The 14,911-nt window shown below is 40.8% G+C and overlaps 1 protein-coding gene across 1 annotated transcript in view; it reads left to right on the top strand.

Moving 5' to 3' along the window:
- Positions 1-14,911, top strand: part of GRXCR1 (glutaredoxin and cysteine rich domain containing 1) — a 133,992-nt gene that overhangs the window by 29,241 nt on the left and 89,840 nt on the right. The gene's annotated exons all lie outside the window — the stretch shown is intronic.

Consider the following 14,911-nt stretch of genomic DNA (forward strand, 5'->3'; position numbering starts at 1 on the left):
CCATTCAGCCAAGAAGTTTTTTTTCTTTTACAGCTTATGATGAATTAGTATGAGAACTTAATTTGCTACCCCTGCCATCTGTACTTAATGCATACATCAGGAACAATGACTTTCAAAGTCAGTTATGAAATTATGAAATATATGTTGGGACAAGGTGTCACATAGAAATAGCAAAGAGCAGTGTATCATGTTGAGAAGTGCTAAAGCCTAGAGCACGTGTCAACTTGGTATGTGCAGAGCATCCATGAACAGGGCACAGAGGTTCTGCTTCAAATCACAGCTCCATGCAGTGCACAGGATGGCATCCCCTCTGTCAAACCGAATAAATCCTGAAGGATTTAAGATTCCCTTTCTCCCCTCCTCCCTCCTTCCTTCTTTGCCTTCCCTTTCCCCTCTCCTCTATTTCTTAGAAAATACCTTTAAAATTTTTTTCAGATAATCAAACACTTTTAACTCTTCTCTCATTTCTCATACTGAGCTGTTCCACTAATCCTGATGAAATTCATACTTAGTAGTATGAAGAACTGAAGAGTTCTCTCTGAAATTCTTAACCCTTTTCCTCTGATTTTTCTTCTTCTGTCTTTCTTAGTAAGCAGAGGTCAATAAATTATTCTAGCTCACTTCACTGTGGGGTTATCATTCACTATGGAGTTGCAATAATTTCCTTTTAAATCTCTATCCCAGAAAATGAATGCTTTCAGTACCAACATCCCTACTTTTACTCATTTCTAGATTGTTTTTCTAAAGATCTTCTAAATTTGGAAATTCAGAACCATACCCTGCTTCTGGGTACTGAAGAGCCACACAGGAAACACTTTGACAGAGGGCTGCAGGTAACTTTCTCCTGAGCATTTGGGGTGGGGCATTGGTACACAGAGAAACCTGTAGCTGCACACTCAGTCATCACCAAACTGGTCATTGAATAGTCTGAACTTGATGGGATTCAAACAGTACATTGATTTAATTTTTTTATATCACCATCTGAAACATGTTTAATCCAATCTTTTTTTATTTCATCAACATTGAAGACAAATACGATAATGATTCCAAGTTTGTCTACACTTAAAGCTCTCTTTCTCTTATTTAACCCTTAGATTTTCTCTCTCCCACTGCTGATGTGACTTAGGGCTGGGAAGACCTGGAGAGATGAGAGATGTGGTAGAACATACCACCTGCATGCCTTTCCTTCACCCTCTTCCTTTTCTAGGTCCCTATGCCTATGGTGCAGGAAGGAGAAAAGTGATATAAGGTGACAAGTGTTTCTTTTTTATTTCTTGACTAACACTAGTTGGCTTCCGCAGGTGCCCCTCTGTTGCCAGGTACCCCTAACATTTTTGGGGGCCTGTGTTATGAGTATGGATAGAAGCCAAGACATCCTATGTCTAAATACTAAGAAGTTGTATATCAAGCAAATGAAGTAATGAATAGATGTATTCCATGCACTTATATTGATAGACATTTTTCATATTGACCCTCAAGGCCAGTTGGACTGTGGAGTCCATGAACTCCTTGTAATGTTGTGTTAACATGATGGCATAGAATGAACTGTCCTTGTCCTCCTCTCCACCCATGGCCCAAGGCTACCATCTTTATCTTTCCTGGATTTCACACTGACATTTGCCCTGTAGCCCTGTTAATAGTCACTGCAGCCAACAAGTTCAAGCTCTGTTTTACCTCCTGCCACCTGCTGCAAACAGCCACCCCATGGCTACTTTTTGGGCATAGAGGTTTTATTCTTCAGGGGAATGGACCCAGGGAAGAGGTCTGTGTAAATTCTGAAAGCAGGCTTAGGAGCACTTGGAGAGAGAATTCTGGAGTACTCAGAACATGACCTAGAAGAGGGTGCAGACTGGCAAGTCCCTTTGTCCCTCATCTTGTAGGGATGGGCATGGCTGTAGGAGGGCAAGAATGTTGTCCTTAGAGAGAAGGCTAACCACTGCCTCTGTAATGAACCTCAGGTCTCTTTTATCCTCTCCTTATATAAGGTGGGGGGAGGGGTGGAAGTGGGATGAGGAGGTAGTTGGAAGATGGCAGAACTTGTTTTTTAATAAGCCCAGGAGGGACTGTTGGGCCCTCTTATTAGGTAATTTATGCTCTATCTTCTCAGTTTACAATCTGAGTGACCCATTCCAGAGCCAATAAAAAAATCCCTCAATATCCTAATATGCATGCAGACAAAATACCTCTCCTATTAGAGTAGGTAGCTTTGCCAGTAAAAAAGAAAGAGGACTATTTAGCCAAATATTTATCTTGATCTTTGCTTTCTGTGTATAGAAATTTTCTTTTACTTCACAGTTATACAAATAGCATACTTGTAATTTGGCTTAAAAATGTGTCTGGGCAACAAGCAAATTACCAATTTAATCCCTTCTCTTTCTATCTTGGCCCCATGTTTCTATGCCTCCATCTGTCACCAGGCTAGGCAATGCACATACACAGTATTTGCACAAACACCAATTCTTAAAAATCTCCAAAGATCCTCCAATATTTTTTCTTCTGAGACATAGACAATAGATATTGCTCACTTATTGGAGTACTCACTTTCTGGAGTGCTCACTTACCAAGCATCATTTCATGTGCAAGAGGGAAGGTGATGTACAGTCTCCGATATGCTACCTTTACTGCATCTTCTCTCACTCAGGGGAACATTTCAAAAGCTAGAATGTGAGCGTGAAGTTATTATGGGGATAACCTTGAACTCTATTCTATATTAAAAGGTAAATCCCTGATAAATAATGCAGCTATAATCAGTAATAAACTATCTGCCACCAGTTGCACAACTGATTGTGATACTAAAGTTGACAAGAAATTCCCTAGATGATCTAAAATGCAGCAAGCAATAGAGAGCAACAAAGAGAGAGGATCTGATTCTTGAAAGGGACCCTAATTTATGGAGGGCTCTAGATACATGGATCAGATCCTATAATTTACTTGCAAATTCATCAAGCACTCAGTTACTGACATACTTCATCACAGTTGTCATGCTTTTAGAAATATTTATGTGAAACAAAGGAAGAACTGTATATTAAATCATGTGTGTGTATATGTGTACACACACATGTAATATACCAGGAGTAATAATTGATGGATTGATGATTTTACCGAAATTATCATATTTAATCCTTAAAACAACTCTGTTGATGAGATAAAAATCCATTCCATTTTATGTATAAGGAAATAGATGCTCAGAGAACTTACATAATCTGCCCAAATACATACATGTAAGAATCAATGAACTGGTACGGGCACTATGGAGTATGTTTTCCCCAAGAATTTAAAAGTAGAACTACCATATGATACAGCAATTCCACTTCTAGTAACATATCTAAAGGAAACAAAACAGAGTCTTAACGAGATATCTGTACTCCCATATTCATTGCAGCATTATTTTCAATAGCCAGGGTAGGAGAACAAGCTAAGTGTCCGTCAATGGATGAACAGATAAAGCAAAAACTTAAATCTTCTCACTTAAAAAAAAAGGTAAATATGTGAGATGATAGAATGTTTTAATTAACTCGACGAAGGGGATTCTTTCACAATGAATACTGTAGATCAAATCATCGTGTTGTACACTTTAAGTATCTTAACAGTTTTTTTTGTCAATTATACCTCAATAAAGCTGGAATAAAAAGAATTAAAACAACAAAAGTGGTAACAGGAACAGAAGAAGCAATGACCCCGTGTTGCAATTCAGGCCCTTCTGACTCTAAAACCGATTTCCCGAATCACAATTTTCTGCTGTCCCTTTTTTCTCTATTTCTTTCCTTTACTTAGCAAAAATAAATGAAGCACCCATTACGTGAAAGGTATGTTTCCAGGAGTTGGGTATACCCTAAGGACAATCCAAAATTCCTGCCTTTTGAGAGCTTAAATCTATGTGGAAAGCAAGTAATAATCAAGCAAATATATGACTAAATTAATACACAATGCACCTTCAGGTGGTGGTAAATTCTATGAAAAAATCTCCATAAAATGAGGAGATTGGGAATGACAGTTGTGGTAGACAACAGGCGCAGGAGCAGGGTGCTTTTTCCGGTATGGAGGGCAGGGAAGTCTAAGAGTTGACATGCTTTCACAAGACATGGACTGCTTTATTGAAGGGTCTAATTTCCACTGTGGCCCTGTAAACGGTATGCATTTTTTAGAGGAAACCCTCAGGTGCTTTTTGCAATTTGTTTGTAGGGCTTCCCAGGTGGCATAGTGGTAAAGAATCTGTTTTCTAAACAGGAGACCCAGGTTCAATCCCTGGGTCCGGATGTCCTGGAGAAGGAAATGGCAATCCATTCCAGTATTGATGGCTGGAAAATCCCATAAACAGAGGAACTCGGCGGGCTGCAGTCCATGGGGTCACAAAGAGTTGGACACGACTTGGTGACTGACCACACCAGTATTGACAGTGTTGTATGCCTGTGCTGTGAGCCTTCCCAGTGAAAAAGAAAAGTTTGTGAGCCCTTTCTAAAAGCATAGAAAGATGTCTGAGGATACTTAAAAACATTTTGAGTTGTATATGGCAAGAAGGTACAGATCCTGTGTTTAGATTGAATGCCCCTTTAACTCAGGCAAATATTACATGTTTTGAAAGAAGGAAGAAAATTAGACAAAAGAGAGAGGGTCAGTGAGGAATTTGGGAGGGTGTTAGGGAGGGCAAATTGCTGATGGAAGCAGAATGTGAAAACTGTAGATCCATAAATAAAGCCCCACCTTTGTTTTACTCAAAGACTGCAGAAAACCTTGGAATAATTCAATCCTAGAAGCAAATAGTCATTTTACAAAGTGCATCAGCACCCTAATTAGAGGTTCATTTTAAGAATACATCTCAGCAAACCAATTAACCATATTTTGCTAATTTCATTCTTATTTTTTTCAGCAACTTGCTTATCATTGTAATTTATTTCAGCAATTTCCTTAATAACCTTCTTAGAATGGCACTCTCAGATATAAATGGCTTCAAAAAATATGCTGAATCCGTGCATGTAAAAAATTTACAGTCAATTTCCTTCTTCACAGTATAAATGAAATGGAGTCATTTGGGCTTGTGCCCTTCCGCCATCTTTACAGGGGTTTAATGAGGTGGAGTAGAAGGGCAAGTGGGAGAGAAGAGAAAGCACTTGCTTTGACAGAGGCAGAAAGTGGAGGAGGAGGGGTTGTACTGACAGGCAGCTGGTTCATTTGATCCCTCAGACATTTTCACCACCTCCAAAGATCAGACGCTGAAGCTGAGTTAGACACTTCTAACAGTAAATGAGCAAGAACTGCAATATAGAATACCTCTGGGTGGGAGAAGTTCAGCTCACGCTGACTCATTAATTGCTTCGTTAAATATTGCCATGGGATGAACTGCTTTCACCTAACATTTCAAATCTCCTTGAGAGAAATGTTTCTTTGAAATGCGTTCTAGCCATCTCTCTTTCTACCTGAAGATACAATTTTTTAATATTTATTAATTTTTTGAAATATAGTTGATTTGTAAAGTGTTAATTTCTGCTGTGCAACAAAGACATGTATATATGTATATATATTCTTTTTCATTATGGTTTATTATAAGACATTTGAACATAGTTCCCTGTGCTATACAGTAGGATCTTGTTGCTCATCCATTCTGTATATAATAGTTGGCATCTGATATCCTCAACCTTCCAGTCATCCTTTCCCCAGCCTGTTCCTGTTGGCAACCATAAGTTTGTTCTCTGAGAGTCTGTTTCTTTTTCATAGATGGGTTCATTTGTGTCATATTTTAGATTCCACATGATACAGGATATCATATGGTATTTGTCTTTTTCTAACTTAGTATGTACTAAGTACTTAGTATATACTTAGTACTACACTTAGTATGATAACCTCCAGTTGCATCCATATTGCTGCAAATGACATTATTTCATTCTTTTTAATGGCTGAGTAGTATTCCTCCGTGGATATATATCACATCTTCTTGAAGATACATTCTTGATATTTTTTAAATTCTTCTAGCTGCCCTACTATTGTTCCTACTGCTGCTGCTAAGTCACTTCAGTCATGTCCGACTCTGTGCGACCCCATAGACGGCAGCCCACCAGGTTCCCCCGTCCCTGGGATTCTCCAGGCAAGAACATAGAGTGGGTTGCCATTTCCTTTTCCGAAGCATGAAAGTGAAAAGTGAAAGTGAAGTTGCTCAGTCGTGTCCGACTCTTCGCGACCCCATGGACTGCAGCCCACCAGGCTCCTCCGTCCATGGGATTTTCCAGGCAAGAGTACTGGAGTGGGGTGCCATTGCCTTCTCCCTAGTGTTCCTAAGGGAAGAGTAATTCAACATGGCAGTACTCTATTCTAGGTTTTCACAAGTTTTAAAAAAACTTCTAGCAGAGAGTTAAACTTATTTTGATGTTTCCCTCATTCTGAGTTTCTTTGAGTTCAACTTTGGATATGCTTCAAGTTTTACTATAATTTCCATTTTAGAAGAAAGGAAATTGAAGTACGAAGAGGTCAAGTACTCATCTAAGACCACTGCTAAAACAATATCAGAGCAAATGGCTTGAACAACAGCATTTATTTCTCACAGTTCTGGAAACTGCAAAGTTCAAGATCAATGTGCAGGCAGACTTGGTGTCTAGTGAGAGGCCACTTACTGGTTTATTGGCAGTTCTAGTACTCTCACATGGAACAACAGAGCAATGAGATTCCATGGGGGGTCCCTTTTATAAGGGCATTAATCTCATTCATTAGAACTGCACCTTCATGACCTAATTATCTTCCCAAAGTCCCACCTCCTAGTACCATCACACTGGGAAGTTAGGATTTTAACATGAATTTTGAGGAGATACAAATATTCAGTCCATTACATTCTACCTCGACCCCTCTCCCAAATCATGTCCTTCTCACAAGGAAAATACATTCATTTCATCCCAACAGTTCCCAAAGTCTTAACTCATTCTAGCATCAAATTTATAAAGTCCAAATTTTATCTAAATATCATCTCAAGCAGCTAAGGGTGAATCTTGAGGTATGATTCATCTTGAGACAAAATTCCTCCATACTTTCCATCTAGTAAAACCAAACAAGTTATGTGTTCCCAAAATACAATGGTAGCACAGGCATAGGATAGACTCTCTTTTTCTAAAAGGGATAAACATGGAAGAAGGAAGGGTGACTTGTGATATAGATTCCAATTAAGTCCCAGACCTACCAAGGCAAGCTCCATGAGTTCTTAAGGCTTCAGAATAGTCCTCTTTGATGATTAATCCTGGTTTGATGATTTGCCTTCTGGATCTACTGAAGTGGCAACAAGCCCCACAGCTCAGCATGGCCCTGCTCACTCCATGGCTTTCTGCAGTGGCCCCACCCATGCTGTGGTTCTCTGTTGGAGTAAGAATCATGCCCCCAGGGCTCCTCTGGGGTCCTGTTCTTTGATATCAGGTGGTTGTTGTTCAGTCACTGTCGTGTTTGACTCTTTGCGACCCCATGGACTGCAGCACACCAGTCTTCCCTGTCCTTCACCATCTCCCAGAGCTTGTTCAAACTCATGTCCATTGAGTCAGTGATGCCATCCAACCATCTCATCTTCTGTCGTCCCCTTCTCCTCCTGCCTTCAATCTTCCCTAGCATCAGGGACTTTTCCAATGAGTCAGTTCTTCACATCAGGTGGCCAAAATATTGGAGCTTCAGCTTCAGCATCCATCCTTCCAATGAATATTCAGGATTGATGTCCTTTAGGATTGACTGGTTTGATCTCCTTGCTGTCCAAGCGGCTCTCAAGAGTCTTCTCCAACACTACAGTTCAAAAGCATCAATTATTCAGTGCTCAACCTTTTTTATGGTCCAACTTTCACATCCATACATGACTATTGGAAAAACCATAGCTTTGACTAGACAGACCTTTGTTAGCAAAGTAATGTCTCTTCTTTTTAATACTCTGTCCAGGTTTGTTCATAGCTTTTCTTCCAAAGAGCAAGTGTCTTAATTTCATGGCTACAGTCACCATCTGCAGTGATTTTGGAGCCCAAGAAAATAAAGTCTGTCACTGTTTCCATTGTTTACCCATCTATTTGCCATGAAGTGATGGGACTAGAAGCCATGATCTTAGTTTTTTGAATGTTGGGTTTTAAGCCAGCTTTTTCACTCTCCTCTTTCACATTCATCAAGAGGCTTTTCAGTTCCTCTTTGCTTTCTGCTATGAAGGTGATGTTATCTGCATATTTAAGATTATTGTTATTTCTCCTGGCAATCTTGATTCCAGCTTGTGCTTCATCCAGCCCGGCATTTCACATGATGTACTCTGCATATAAGTTAAATAAACAGGGTGACAATATATACCCTTGACATACTCCTTTCCCAATTTGGAGCCAGTCCTTTGTTCCATGTCCAGTCTAACTGTTGCTTCTTGACTTGCATACAGGTTTCTCAGGAGGCAGGTAAGGTGGTCTGGTATTGCCATCTCTCTTCCCTTGTCTTAAAGAATAACCTGTGTTCTCAACTAAATAGTTCCATGGTCCAGTCCTGTAGGAGCTAAGAAGTCTGACATTCTTCCTCCATTTTGTCCTGTTCTCTCTCTTTCACTTAGTTCCAGTTGAGAGTGTGTCTGCTGGTATAATCCCATTTCTATTCCTGGCTAGTTTTGAGATAGTTAAGTGCATGGTAGTTCCATTCATATTAATCTCCTTATAAACAGTTGGTCAGTCATACCCTTGGTGTTCTATTCCAAACGTACTTTCTCACTTTTTGCAACATGGACAGACTGATAATTTTCCAATTAAGTTCTGCTTCCCCTTTGCTTAACAATTCCATCTTTGATTTACTTCTCTCTTCTTGCTTTTTACCATCAACAGCCAAGAGGAATCAAGCAACTTCTTCAACACTTGCTTAGAATATCCTCAGCTTAGTATCTGATTTCATTTGTTCATAAGTTCTACCTTTCACAAAACCACTGCAACTCAGATACAATTTAGTCAAATTCTTTTCCACCTTGTAACAAGGACTGCATTTTCCCCAGTGTCCAATAGCATCTTATTCTCATCTAAGACCACTCAGAGTGGCCTTTACAATCCATATTTCTACCAACATTCTGTTCATGACCACCTAAGTATTCTGAGAAGATGGCTCTATAGCTCTATTCATTCTTTCTCTACAGTTACTCTCTTTTCTTTCTGAGTCCTCATCATAATCACCTTTATAATTCCATCCCTGGTAATCTAGACTTTTTCTAGAGTTCACTTCAAACTCTTCCAGTCTCTACCATTCAGTTCAGTTCAGTCGCTCAGTTGTGTCTGACTCTTTGCAACCCCATGAATCACAGCATGCCAGGCTTCCCTGTCCATCACCAACTCCCAGAGCTCACCCAAACCCATGTCCATCGAGTCGGTGATGCCATCTAGCCATCTCATCCTCTGTCGTCCCCTTCTCCTCCTGCCCCCAATCCCTCCCAGCATCAGAGTCTTTTCCAATGAGTCAACTCTTCACATGAGGTGGCCAAAGTATTGGAGTTTCAGCTTTAGCATCAGTCCTTCCAAAGAACACCCAGGACCAATCTCCTTTAGAATGGACTGGTTGGATTTCCTTGCTGTCTTCTCCAACACCACAGTTCAAAAGCATCAATTCTTTGGCTCTCAGCTTTCTTCACAGTCCAACTTTCACATCCACCATTACCCAGTTTCAAAACCATTTCTATATTTTTAGGTATTTGTTATAGCAGCCCCTCACTTCTCAGTACCAATTTTTATCTTAGTCACCTATATTAGTGGTAGACAGGATGTCTGAGACATGAACTCAACCAGCATCTAGACCCTTAAACTCTAAGCTCTGATTTTTGGTTTTCAGGGGGTTCTTTACATTAATTCTATGTCCATTCTATATCTCACTTTTATCTGCCCTGCTTTATCACCTGTCATCACTCTTGTTCATTTCTTCATCATAAGACATTTGTGTGTAGGAGATTGTTGCTGCTGCTGCTGCTGCTAAGTCGCTTCAGTCGTGTCCGACTCTGTGTGACCCCAGAGTCGGCAGCCCACCAGGCTCTCCCGCCCCTGGGATTCTCCAGGCAAGAACACTGGAGTGGGCTGCCATCTCCTTCTCCAATGCATGAAAGTGAAAGTAAAAGTGAAGTCGCTCAGTTGTGTCCGACTCGTAGCGACCCCATGGACTGCAGCCTACCAGCCTCCTCCGTCCATGGGATTTTCCAGGCAAGAGTACTGGAGTGGGGTGTCATTATCAATAAGCTTAGAGCCTGAGGGAAAGGGGTTCCAGACTAGTCCTGCACTGGTAAAGAGCAACCTAAGACTTATCACATTTCACTGTACTAAAATTTCATCAGCCACTCTTCATCATGGGGAATTTCTCTAGACCACTGCCCTGTCTGAATCAGGCCTTTCCTCCTCTTTCTTCAGCTTCTTCCTTCTAGCAGGTTAATTTCTAATGTCTTTTCTAAACCAACCATTGAGCCTGTCTTTGCACATCCAGAAGTTTGTGTTGGACACGTGCATTTCTCATCAGGTTCTGTGTGTTTTGCCTTTGCTTTCCTTCATCTCTCTATGCAGTTCATTAGCCTCTGGCACCCAGATCACAGCGCTAACGTTGACTCTCACTGGTTAAATATTGAGGCTGGTGATCAAAATATAGGTTCATGGTTTATATATATATATATACATACATATATAATATTGGTTTCCTCAGATTGGAATATTGTGGCGTCACTGAGGTCTGGGTTAAAATCTCAGTTCCTCTGTTTATTTGCATGCAATTTATTACCTCTCTGAACCTCAGATTTCTGAGAGCTACAGTGGACATAGTAATCAGATAATGTACATGGAAGAACCTTGTACATAGAAAACCACTCAGTGATGCTAATTCTTTCCCTCCATTCTTTCCTTTCTTTTCTTTTGCTATAACAGCAGTAATCAGAGGGTAATCAAGGTAGTAAAAGTTCTTATGAGCCTAAGACATGATTTATGTCTTAGGTGTAAACTCTATAGCAAACAGTAGAAGCAGTGGTGAGTATTATATCTGAGTGATGACATGAAATATAGTGGAATATAGGTAAAGATAAATTGCATGTTTAGCTCAGCCTTCCTGAAACACAGATGAAACGTCGTCGTCGTCTTCTTCTTTTTTTTTACAAATGGGACTTGAACCCCAGTTCTCTAACTTAGCTCTCTTTGAAATAGGCAATAGTACTCAAAAGAGACTGAGGGAGTTGGTTTTCTAGATTAACACTCAGGATATGCTCAGACCAGTAGGTTCGTGTTGCAGCCTGGGATTCTGCATTTCCAACAAGCTCCCAAGTGATGCTCTTGTGACTGGTTCAGGCACCACACTGATTACTCATTCTAGAGAACATCCTTTTAGTATCCAGGGGTTTTTTGGCACCTACTTATTTATTTTCACTTTTAGGTCACAGTCAAACTGACAGAAAGAGTCCCATGTCAATGTTTTGTCAAATGTCAAATGGTGAGAAAGTTGTCATGTAGATCTCCATCCTGCAAGCCCGGTACTTGTCCAGCCTCAAGACTGCAGAAAAAGCCTAGAATCAGTGACAGAGACATCACTGTCTTAATGGCTGTGGGATCTTACTTGTCTAAATAAGGGTCCTGGAGAGATACCCTGCAGTGTGCAGCAGACAACAGGCAGGACGTGGTGGCAGGCTTCACTACTGGGGGTGGGGGAAGTTACCAATTATAGGAGGAACTGACATCCGGTTGGCTTATGGGAACCAGCTGAGGGGCATGCTACTGAAGCGACTTAGCAGCAGCAGCAGCAGCAGCAGCATAGTGGAAATACCTCTGATCTAAAGATGAAACAATTACAGCTGGGTCTGGAACAAGTACATAGGCATTTACTGGTTAGGCTCTTGTGATTAAGAAGGAGGGTCAGTCAGGTGACTAGAGTATAGGTGAGGCAGATACTGGTTGAGCAGGGTATGTACGGAGAGCAAAAGAATAGCCGCCTTAGGTGGCCTGACCACACAGTTCAGGAAGCCTTTTAAGTATGTTACCATATTGAATGCACATTTTCTTATCCAGCTATTCCATCAGCCTGCCAGCTAAAATTTACTGAGTACCGGCTCTGAGACAGGAGTCTTTTAGAAGTGAGACATACAACCATGCTGTGATATCCAGAGAGCATTCTAGTTCATTCCTTTAACTCTCCAGTCCTTTTTGGAACGTCAATACCAAAGAGCTGATGACGTGTCCTTCCTGATTTGATATCACCCACAGCAGCTTCAAATGTGGTTAAAGGCATCTCAAAATTCATAAAGGCAAATTTAAATATGACTCAAACTCTCTGGATGGTACAGCATCACCAGCAGGTGAGCATCCTCAAGATGCAAGGATTGTGTCACACAATTAAGGACCAGCACAGTGGCTCTAGGATAAATCCAAGGTTCTGTTTTGTTTTGTTTTGAGTGGGAGTACAGGGCACTGTGCTATGTGCAGGGACTTAAAGAAATGTGAAGCATCTCTGTCCTCATAGTTGTTTCCAGTTTATTTGTTGCAGTTCCTTTGGCCCTGAAATTACAACCAAGACCAAAGCTAAATGTGAAAGACGTTATGTGCTCCTGAGTGTTAGACAGCTGGCAGCAGTTGGGGATGCCTACCTCTCAGAAGGTTCGCTGGGAAAACCTCCTCTTTCATTGACCACTATCCTACCTCTTGAGATGGAGAGAGAAAAAAGGAGACCAGTGTTTTCTCCTTACTAAGCTTAGGAAGGTCAGTGATGAGAGAATGATCTATGATTCTAGGGAGCCTCAAAGAAGGAGAGATGACCACTTTACTCAACCAGTGGACATGTGCTTCCTGAGAGAGTTTTATAACTTTCCAAAGTGCATAGGAAAACAGCAGAAAGAGAATTAGGGAGAGATGGCATGGTGAGAAATTACTGAGCAGAGAGGAAGCCGGGACACATCCCGTGTCTTGCTCTCAGTTTTAGTAGGTCTGGAAGCGTGGCCCCCCCGCCCCCCCACCATACACCTGGCCAATGATAGTGGAGGCTGCAGTCTTTAAGGAACCAGGGCTTTATGAACAAGGAGCACATGAATCAGAGGGATGTTGCCTGAAACCCTGAGCTGGGCATCAGCTAGAAGGATGGTCACACCTCACAAGGGACTGCCAAAGTTAAGAGGTGTTGCATTGCCTATTCGAGTCAGCATCACGCCCATCTGTCCAAGGTCATGAAGCTAGAAGAACTGCCATGACCCATTATGGGGAAGACAGCGTGCTGACACAGTGAGGCAAGAGGGCTGCCATCCTCTTATCTACAAGAATGAGGAACCAATGCTCTGTAGAGGGAGAAAAGGAAGTAAAAACCTGACCACATGATGTCTCTACCTCCTTCTTCCAACTGAGCCAAAAGCAAGGAGAGATATAGCCAAATGGAGCTGAGGGAATGGGAAGCTCTGCTTTACGTTTAACATTGAAGTTTAAAAATTAATTTTTAATTATTATTATTTTAAATATTCAAGTGAGGCAGTTCTAAATTGGAAAGGAACAGATCAGTTATGGAATCCTTAAGTAGGCTTCTTCACTTAGTAGTATTTGATAAAGCAAAGTTATGAGCATTAACTGGAAAGCTAAAACAGTTTTATGCTGCTTTATACATGTCATACATGTATGTTATATATGTATGATAGGACATCATTGATACATAAAATTACCCACACCATTTATCATATCCTAAGTGATATTTTAGTGATAAACAAGCAATAAAAAAGGCAGACAAGATAAACTGGACAATTTTATCATGAAACAAATGGTAATTCAATTTGACACCCTGCCTCTGCACCACACACACCCACACACATACAAGCAACCACAGAGTCTGTTTTTTATGTCTAAACACATGGATTAGCACTTATTTTCATAAAGTTCATATAATTTCTTGAGTATGTTAATCTCTTGGAGTGAGGATTTTGGGGTTGCCTGAAGCAGAACAAATTCTTTCTCTATCTTAGCAAACAGACCACTACACATATTCCTAGTCACTTGCTCTATCACTCAGTAGAGTGTTTACTTGACTTCTCTTTGTTTTATACAAAATATTTTCACATACCTGTTTGTATTAGACCTGATATGTGAGCAAATTTTGCAGGAATAAGAATCACATATGTAACAGCTAAAACTAGTGTTTCATACAGATCTTCCTGCCTTCAGTCTTTCCCAGCATCAGAGTCTTTTGCAATGAGTCGGCTCTTTGCATCAGGTGGCCAAAGTATGGGAGCTGGGAAAAGTTGAGGGCAGGAGGAGAAGGGGATGACAGAGGATGAGATAGCTGGGTGCATCACTGACGGGCATGAGTTTGAGCAAGCTCCAGGAGATGAAGGACACGGAGGCCTGGTGTGCTGCAATCCATGGGGTCACAAAGAGTCGGACATGACTGAGCAACTGAACAGTAACAGCAACATACAGATCCATGTACAGAGACTTGCATAAGAGTAGATGAGGTCCCATGAATGAGCTCAGTGAAAGCTCAGGAGCATGGACAAAGATTATTCTTATGGTCAAAGATGCTTTTCTTTGAATCTTTCAAAGATTCTATTCTTTGGGATAGAATACTAGTTAAGAATGTTTCCTATGGAGGATTGGGATTCTGATTGGAGACTGCAGAGCAGATTCCATACTCTTAGCTTCTGATGAGGGGAGAAAACTTCTTAAACAAGTTTCTTGAAGAAGCAGATTATTTTGAAATGCCTGAAACCCTGACTTCTCAGGAACATGTCAAGGCAACAAGTATTTATTATGCTCCATATGTTAAACATGGCTATCCCAGTGATAGGTCACCATCAAATGAAAGACATTCTCCACTGTCAAAGAAAAAGACACATGTATGCCTTCAGAGACATGTAAACAATGGCAAAGTTAGCATTTTCTCCATGATGGAGGTAGACCGATTTCTAGTGCTAAGAGGTGGTCAGCAAAAACAAAACTTAATAAACGCTGGCTGTTCCATGGGA

Source organism: Bos mutus, chromosome 6 (assembly GCF_027580195.1).
Source record: "Bos mutus isolate GX-2022 chromosome 6, NWIPB_WYAK_1.1, whole genome shotgun sequence".
NCBI lineage: Eukaryota > Metazoa > Chordata > Mammalia > Artiodactyla > Bovidae > Bos > Bos mutus.